Here is a 9,734-nt window from a genome sequence, read left to right on the forward strand (position 1 = left end):
AAGGGAGAAGAGCCTAACATCATATATTTGGATTTTTAAAAAGGCTTTGATCTGGTCTCCCATGATCATCTCCTAGAAAAACTGGCCAACTGCGGCCTCGGCTACATCACAGTCTGATGGCTGGGGAATTGGCTCCGAGGTCGGACCCAGAGTGTGGTAGTTGACAGAAGTCAATCATCATGGTGCGCCATGACCAGTGGGGTCCCCTAAGGCTCTGTCTATGGGCCTATACTCTTTAATATCTTCATTAATGATGTGGACATTGGTATCAGAAGTGGACTGGCCAAGTTCGCTGATGACACCAAACTTTGGGGTAAAACGTCCACTCCCAAGGACAGGATGGTAATCCAGGCCAACCTTGACAGGGTCAGAAAATGAGTGGATGAAAACCTGATGAGGTTCAACACCAAATAATGCTAGGTAGTCCACCTTGGGAAGAAAAACCCGCAGCATGCTTATAGGCTCAGCAGTGCTACACTTGCTAGCACCATGGCCGAAAGGGACTTGGGGGTCACGATTGACCACATGATGAACATGAGCCACCAATGTGATGTTGGTGCTGGTAAAGCAAGCAAAATTCTGGCTTGCATCCATAGATGCTTCTCAAGCAAATCCCAGCATGTCATCCTCCCACTGTACTCAGCCTTGGTGAGGCCACAGCTGCAGTACTGCATCCAATTCTGGGCTCCACAATTTAAAAAGGATGTGGAGAAGCTTGAGAGAGTCCAGAGGAGAGCCATGTACATGATCAGAGGGCAGGAGAACAGGCCTTATGATGAGAGGCTGAGAGCTATGGGACTCTTCAGTCTGGAAAAGCGCAGGCTCAGGGTGGACCTAGTGGCTGCCTATAAGTATATAAAGTGTGTACATCAGGATCTGGGGGAATGCCTGTTCACCAAGGGATGACAAGGACAAATGGTCACAAACTCCTCCAAGACTGTTTCAGGCTGGACATAAGGAAGAACTTCTTTACTGTCTGAACCGCCAAGGTTTGGAATAGACTGCCACTGGAGGTGGTTCAAGCTCCTACTTTGAACACCTTCAAGAGACATTTGGATGTTTATCTTGCTGGGATCCTTTGACCCCATCTGGCTTCCTGCCCCAGGGGCAGGGGGCTGGACTTGGTGATCTTCTGAGGTCCCTTCCAGCCCTAATGTCTATGAAATCTATGAAAGAACTTAGAAAAGCTAGATGCTTTCGAGTCATCAGGGCTGGAGAGAATGCACAGGTGCTGAAGGAATTGGTTGAGGTAATTCAGGGACATTAGCTACTCTTTGAGAACTGTTGGAGGTTGGATGAGGGCCCACATGACTGGAAAAGGGCAAATATAGTGCCCATCAGTAAGAAAAGAATGAAGGAGAATCTGGAGAATGATAGACCAATTAGCCTGACTTTGATACCTGGAAAGACCATGGGGCAGGTCCTCAAGGAATCTATTGTGAAGCACCTAGAGAAGAACAAGACGATCAACAGCAGCCAGCACGCCTGACCACGCTGATTTCCTTCTTGATCAGGTGACTCTGTGGATGGGAGGAAAGCAGTGGATGTGATATACTTTGACTTTAGCAAGGCTTTTAACCCTGTCTCCTGCAACATTCTCTTTAACAAACTAAAGAAATACAGACTAGATGAAAGTAAAATAATGTGGATACATAACTGGTTGGATCATCATGCTTAACAAGTAGTCATCAATGGCTCAGTGTCTAGTTGGGAGGAGGTATGAAGGGGGGTTCTCCATGGTACTGTTTAACATCTTCATTAAATTATTTGAATGAGAGGTTTTAGTGCATGCTTAGGAGATCTGCAGATGACACCAAGTTAGGCAGTTACAGACACTCTGGAGGGCAGAGCTAGGATCCAGAATGACCTGGACAGACTGGAGAAATGGTCTGCAGTCAATCAGATGAGATTCAGCAAGGAATGGTGCAAATTCTGTCACTTGGGACTTAGAATAATTAGATGCACAAATACAGACTGGAGAATGACTAGCTAGGCTGCAGTAGTACAGAGAAGGACCTGGGAGTAACAGTAGAACATAAGCTGAATATAAGCAATAGTTTGCTTGGTGCAAAAATAACCAACAGCCTCCTGGGCTATATTAACAGGAATGTCACTTACAAATAAAGGGAAGTGATTCTCCTACTCTATTCAGCATTGGTGAGGCCTCACCTGGAGTACTGTGCCCAGTTTTGGGGCCCATGGTTCAAGAAGGATGTGGACAGTTTGGAAAGAGTCCAGCACAGAGCGACAAAAATGATGAGGGACCTAGGAAAATAGACTTTTGAGGAAAACCCTTTCACCCGAAAGAACTAGGGTTATTTAGTCAACCATTTTCAAGTGAGTCTGTATAAGTCTGTGTGCTGCGAATGAGCATGCATATGTGTCCTTATGAAATGCAAAAGACAAAGACTGGAAAAGAGGAGACTGGGGGGATTTGATAATAGCCTTCAAAGACCTAAAGTACAATTACAGGAAGAATATAGATGGGCTTTTCTCTGTGGCCATAGGAAACAGAACTAGGAGCAATGGTCTCAAGCTGCAGCTGAGGAAATATAGGTTGAAGGTTATGAAGAACTTTCTGAATATGAGGGTGGAATGGTATCAACATTGGAAAATATTACCTAGAGAAACTGCAGCATCAGCATCTGTTGCTCTAAGAACCAGGGGGTATCTGGTTCTCCCCCGCAAATGGAGAGAGCGCAAACAGCAGGATTGATATTGCCTTAAATTATGCTTCAGCTGTCTCCAGCCAAGAACCTATTTATTCCCTCCAAATGAAGACCCAGTTAATTCTTTAATAAATTAGTTTTATTGAGCATTATAAAGTATTAACTCCAAGCATGCATATAGATATAATCTTAGGAGTTTCAGGAGTCTTAATAAGTTACAATCTTAGCAAGCAAGAAGTTGTATATTCCTAGTCCTAATAATACATTACTTAAATCCTGGCCAGGCTTCTAGAGTGGGCAAGGTTTCTTGAAGAGAGATCAGATGTCTTCAGTTCTCAAGCATCGCCAGGGTGGGGAAAAGGAAGAGATTTCTTTTGTTCAGGTAGTAACTGTTAGTGTGACAGTATTTGGATCTTAGGGAGCACTGGATTTGCAGCTGAATAAAAGGCTATGACCTGTAGCCTAGCAAAGCTGCTAACCACAAGGCAGAATGGTATGTTAAAAGTAACACTGCAAGACGCTTAAGCAAGCATTTTCCTAACAATATGGTAGTGTTGTAAGATATATAGCTCATTGTGTAAAAGAAACAGGATGCAAACTGCTGGCTATCGTTAGGAGATAAAGCAGATTTTGCATATGAGTGCTTATGCTAAGTAGCCATCCTAACTGTGTCAACCATTTTCAAGTGAGTCTGTGTAAGTCTGTGTGCTGCAAATGAGGTGAAGTCTTAGGAATGTGGAGATGGTACAACATAGGACTAAAAAACAGACTGGAATGTGAAAGACAACACGTAACTGGTAACAGAATCTGAGATAAACATACGCGAAAAGGTGAATGGTGATTGGTAAAGAAGCCTCCAGAAGCTTCCAGGCTTTGGTTGAAGTCCACCCAAATGACCAAAAGAGGGGTCCAGGTCTTCAGCATGCGCTCATAGCAAAAAGACATGTAAATAAGTGAAATACATAGGCAACTCCTTGCTAGTGAAGCAAACAGTAAACAGAGGCAGAGCTTAAAATAGGAAGGACTAAGGGTAGAACAAAGGAGGGACAAAGGTGGGGTAAATGTTAATGAATATAAACCAAAGTGTATAAATATGGGGAAAAAAAAAAAAAACCCTAATGTTTACTGTGGCTCTGTGGGTTGTTGGAGCTAGTCCAAAGTTGTCTCCATTTTGAATAAATCTGTTGATGAGTAATGTGTGCAGATGATGTGTGATGGCATCATGTGATGGCATTGTCTCCCTAGTCATTGGGCGTTGCATGGAGTCACGGCCTAACAGTAATACTTAGTTTTCTAGTCAGATAGCTACCAATTAGGCATTTTTGTTTTTTTATCAACAACCTGAATAATGTCTCCCCTTTATCACTTTTTCTTTCCTCTCTTCTTGGTACCAGGAGCCATCTACTCCAGATATGGATGGAATGTGCCATAACAAATCCCTTTATTCACAACAAGCCTCTTCATCTGACTCTTGCAGAAAAACAAGCTGCATCAGACCCTTTTCTCTATAGAGAACAGGTCATACAGTTGCATAACTGCATGAATGAATGCACATTTTTTTAGCCTACTTACATTAAGGCTGCCCTAGGCCTTGCAGGCCTCAGGAACCATTTCAGTCCTGTCAGGCATCAAGAGGCTGAACTGTCTCCCCACATCCTTGGAAGTTTTCAAAAGCAGGTTAGACAGACACTTGGCTGAGATGGCTTAGACAGGGACAATCCTGCCTTAAGCAGGGAGCTAGATTGGATGACCTCATGCAGTCTATAGCAGGAACATGCCCCAGGGGAGGTTGTGACACCTCTGGGTGGCCACATGACTCCTTCTCCACTTGGCTCCACTTTTCCTCTCACCTGCTATGCCTTGATGGAATTATTTTTACTGTTGTAGAAGGGAAGCTGCTCTAGGGTGAGCCCTAGTCTGTCTTAAGCAGTGAGTCCCTCCCATACCCCAGCTGACCTTAGTCCTGTTCTTCAGTGCCCTAAGCAGGGCCCCCTTGGGCCCCATCAGTGCCCTAGGGCACCATTTGCTTTAAGGTATATTTGTGGCCCTACAACCACGCCCATACCTTGAAGCTCCAGATTCATGGACCAGCTTGTATGGGCTTCAGCTCTCCTGGCTTTAGTTCACTGGTTACTCTTTCCTGTAGACAGCCAGCCTAGGCCCACTACCTCTGGCCTGGCTTCTGGGTCTCACTTGGCTTAGGCCCTTGGCCCGTCTCACTCAGCTTGGGCCCTCAGCCCTTGCCACATCTTACTCATCTTGGGGCTCAGACCTTGGCCATCTTGGCTGCAACCTGTTCCTGATAGGGATAAAAATCTGGAGCACCTCCCAAGCACCCCTTTGTGTCCTCTTGCCCTCCCCTCCAGCCACCACCTGGTCCTCTAGGTCTTCATCAGAACATAAGTGCAGGCTGTGTAACAAAAAACCCTCTCCCTTGCTGGGTCAGTAGCTTCTTCACAGGCTGAAAGTCCCATTTAGCTCTATACCTGTATCTCTCAAGAATAGTTTGGGTGCCAGTCAGTCCCTTTCTGCAGCCATCCTGCTCAGGAGCTCCTCTACCTGCTGCCTATAAGGCTAGACTACTCACTCTGGGTCAGGCCCTGGGTTTATATGCTTTGAAGCCCTGCCCCTTTTCCTGTCAGGTGCCTCCCCAGCTATACAGCTGTTTCCCTTTTTAACTGAGGGCCAGCCTAAGGACCTGCCACCGCATCCCCACACAGCCAGCTTGCCTGGCTGCATTCTCTTAGATAACACAAGCCCTCTGGCTTCCTGTTACACAGTCCCTTCCAGCCCTACTTTCTTATGATCTTTTGATTCTATATTCAGCTAAATAAGTTTAAATCTTCTATAAACTTCTAAATACAGAGTAGAATGTTTGTCTAATTCCTGTCTTGCTGACCACAAACTTGAATTCAGACTTGAATTTAAATGGATACTTAACTTGCTCCACATAGATGTATATTTATTTGCACCCACACGTAAGAAGAGTATGTGTGTGTGTACATGTGACCATTTTATTCCCCTGAAAGAGAAAGGGAAAGGTTTTTTAAGAAGATTTTTGATTCCAGACATCACAGGAGATTCTTACAAGCTCCACCACCTTGACTTTTTTGCATATAATTATAATTATGACACTGATCATTAAGATAGAGATACAGTTTTTGATCACTATAGTTTCCTAGGAACTGCTTATACAATATTTCTTCCCCCTTCTATAAATGACCCAGGCTTTTTGCTTGTAATGTATAGGTTTCAGATGCTAGTAACTCTCTGGGACCACCATAGCAGTTGTGCCAATCCTGTGTGGATAAGTTTAGCTACTAGATCTTTCTATTCATAAATTTATAGATTGTTAGGGGCTAGAAGGGACCTTGCAGATCATGAGGTCCATCCCCCTCCACTCTAGGCAGGAAGACTGTGGAAACTGAGGTTGTCTAACCCCAGCGCTCTTTCCTGCCCAGGGCAGGGGGTCGGACTTGATGATCTACTGAGGTCCCTTTTGACCCTAATATCTATGAATCTATGAATCTATAAGACAACTGGGGTTGGGTGACCCCAGCCGGGTGACTGTCTAGTCTCCTCTTGAAAACCTCCAGGGTAGGTGACTGCACCACCTCTGGTGGGAGTTTGTTCCACGTTCTGGACACCCTGACTGTTAAGGAGTTTTTCCTGGTATTAAGCCTGAAATGGCCTTCCACAAGTTTGGATCCATTTGTCCTGGTCTTCCCCAGGGGTGCTCTAGTGAACAGTTGTTCACTGATTTCCTGATGCGTTCCTCTGATATAGTGGTAAGCCACTATCAAGTCCCCTCTCAACCTTCTCTTCTTTAGGCTAAAGAGGCCCAGGTCCCTCAGCTTGTCCTTGTATGGTTTGCCTTGCAAGTCCCTGATCTTATAGTTGGCTCTTCTCTGGACCCTCTCAAGCTTTTCCATGTCCTTATTGAAGTGCAGTGCCCAAAACTAGATGCAGTACTCCAAGTGCAGTCTCACCAGTGCTGAGTACAGCAGGAGTATAACTTCCTTAGTTTTACATAACATGCATCAGTTGATGCATGCCAGTGTGTTATTTGCCCTGCTGACCACCGCCTCAGACTGATATTTCATATTTATGCAATGGTCAGTCATTATCCCTAGGTCCCTTTCAGCTGTGGTGCAAGTCAAGCTGTCACCACCGAACCTGTATGTTATGCTGAGGGTTGTTTGCCCCCACATGGAGCATCTTACACTTGGAAGTGTTAAACGTCATCTGGTTCCAGTCTGCCCAACTCTTGAGCCTGTCCAGGTCTTCCTGTATCTGCAACCTATCTTCTGACGTGACCACACTGCCCCATAACTTGGTATCATCCGCAAACTTGGCCGGTCAGCTTTTCACTCCCCCATCCAAATCATTGATAAAGATGTTGAAAAGCACAGCTTGAAGCACGGACCCCTGAGGAACACCACTGGCCACATTGTGCCAGGATGACATAGATCCATTCATGAGAACTCTCTGGGTCCTACCCTTGTAGCCAGTTTCCCACCCACTGAACCGTCGAGCAGCTGAGTCCACAATATTCCAGTTTTCCCACACGGATATCGTGGGATACTAGATCAAAGGCCTTTTGGAAGTCTAGGCATATAACATCATCTCCTGTTTCCAGGTGGTGAGAGACCTGGTCGTAGAAGGAGATGAGATTGGTAAGATAAGACCTACCTATGACAAAAAGCCATGCTGGCTTTCATTCAGAATCTTACCTTCTGCAAGCATATTGCACATAGATTCTTTAATGAGCTTTTCCAGGATTTTCCCTGGTATAGAGGTTAGGATGATTGGCCTGTAGTTACCTGGGTCCTCCCTCTTCCCCTTCTTAAAGATGGGCACAGCATTGGCCCTCTTCCAATCCTCAGGGATTTCCCCTGTGCACCATGAATTCTGAAAGAGCTTTGCCAGGGTTTCCACGATGACCTCAGCCAGCTCCTTCAGCACTCTCGGATGGAGACCATCTGGTCCTGCTGACTTATAAATGTCTAGCTTTTCTACTTGGTATTGCACCTGCTCAGCATCCACAGGGAGGCTGTTATTCCTGGCATGCCCCCTATGAGCTTTATCTCACTTGTCTTTCCCCTTGGTCCTGTGAAATACGGAAGCAAAGTGGGCGTTCAAGTGTTCAGTTTTTTCCAGAATGCCAGTTACCAGCTGTCCCAAGGCATTAAGCAGGGGTCCCACACTTACATTTGTTTTCCTTCTACTGCCTACATACCTACAGAAATAATTCTTATTGTCCTTGACTCCTGTGACTAACCTAAACTCAGTTGCCACCTTGGCTTTCCTGATCATTTCCCTACAAGTCCTGGCCACTATTGTATAGTCCTTCTTGAGGACCATCCCTAGCTTCCACTGTGCATACACCTCTTTTTTCTTTTTTAAGAGGGATACAGTGTCCCTGTTAAGCCAGGATGGCTTGCCACCCCTTCTGCTACCTTTCCTCTTTTCAGGAACAATCTTCTTTTGTGCTTCAAGGATTGTATCCTTGAGCAATGACCACTCTTCATGCACTCCTTTGCCTTCCCACCTGGTTCCGCATCACCTCCCTTACTGATGCCCTGAGCCTGTCAAAGTCAGCATTTTTTAAGTCAAGGACTTCAATCCTGCTGGTTGATTTGTCAACCTTGTGGCAGATGGTGAACCCGATAATTTCATGGTCACTGTTGCCCAGGTTACCCTCAGTGTTCAAGCCACACACCGGATCATCTCCCTTGGCCAGGTCCAAGTCTAGGAGAGCGTTATCTGTGGTTGGCCCTTGCACTTCCTGGGTCAGGAAGAGCTCTTTGATCACAGTCAGGAAACTGCATGAATGATCTGACCTAGCCAAGTGTTCCTCCCAATCTGTGTCCGCGTAATTGAAGTCACCCATGACAACCAAGTCCCTTGCACGTGAGGCCTCTGTCAGTTCTCGAGAGAACTCCAGATCCAGCTCCTCTCCTTGGTTCAGTGGCCTGTAGAAATGCCTACAGTTAGGTTTTTCTCACCTTGGCCCCCTCTGCCCCCCCCAGTAGCTTGACCCAGAGGGAGCCAATGTCATATAGACAGCTACCCCACTGCCTTTTTGCCCTACTCTGTCCCTTCTGTGCAAGGTGTAGCCCTCTATGGATATGCTCAAATTATGCAAGGAGTCCCACCAGGTCTCCGTGATCCCTACCAAGTCACATTGCCCACTAGAGAGCAGAAGGGCTAGCTCCTGCTGCTTGTTCCTCATGCTCTTGGCATTGGTGGACAGGCAGCTGAGACCCCCAACTGACACCCTTGATTTCCTGAGATGCTGTGGGAGAACTGTTTGGTTAGCATTTTGAAAAACAGTTGTGCTAGTGTCCTCCACAAGGGAGCTTTCCTGTGTGCCAGTCCCCAGTCATGCTTCACTTGGAGTTTCCCTGTCCCCCAGCAAAGTCAGTTTAAAAACCTGCCCAGTAGATCAGCCATCTTGACTGATAACAGGGCCTTACCTGTCCGTGTGAGGTGAATTCCATCTCATCCTAAGAGTCATCTCTCTCTGAAGTGCATGCTGTGGTTGAATAAAAAGTATTTTGACTCTGGTGGGATTTGAACCCACAGCCTTTGAATGACATTTTACCATAGAAGTCCAATGTGCTGTCCATTGCACCACAGAGCCACCTGAAATGCATAATCTGCTTCTTCTCTACATTATCTCTTAACACAGTTATAAAATACACCACCCTTCAGATAGACCCTTCAGGATGCCTACATAAGGTTAGGGGTCCTGTTCTAACTCATGGAGCTTTATAAAAACTGCCATGAGTTAGAGCCCTCCTGTCTGACCCAACAGATGATCACCTGTTGGGTTGGGGGGGCATGAGCCTGCCTGCACTGGCCCTGCCCCATAGGTGGGGATGCTCCAGCAGCCTCCAAGGAATTGATAAACTGCCCCTCTCCCCAACCAGGCCTCCCCCCAGCTATGGGGCTGTCAATGTGGAATGGTGGGGGAGGCAGATGCTGGTTGGACTTGGCCTGGCCTGAGCTGGAGGTGGGGGCAGGAACAGACCCCCTCATCACATGGACTCCCACCAGCTA

At 46.3% G+C, this 9,734-nt stretch overlaps 1 non-coding gene across 1 annotated transcript; it reads right to left on the reverse strand.

The window, feature by feature from the left end:
• Positions 1 to 9,230: 9,230 nt before the first annotated feature.
• Positions 9,231 to 9,315, reverse strand: TRNAR-UCU (transfer RNA arginine (anticodon UCU)). The gene is given in 2 exon segments: positions 9,231 to 9,266; positions 9,279 to 9,315. It is a non-coding gene; the product is annotated as a tRNA-Arg (tRNA).
• Positions 9,316 to 9,734: the final 419 nt, after the last annotated feature.

The sequence above is a fragment of the Alligator mississippiensis genome, chromosome 3, assembly GCF_030867095.1.
Source record: "Alligator mississippiensis isolate rAllMis1 chromosome 3, rAllMis1, whole genome shotgun sequence".
Lineage (NCBI taxonomy): Eukaryota > Metazoa > Chordata > Crocodylia > Alligatoridae > Alligator > Alligator mississippiensis.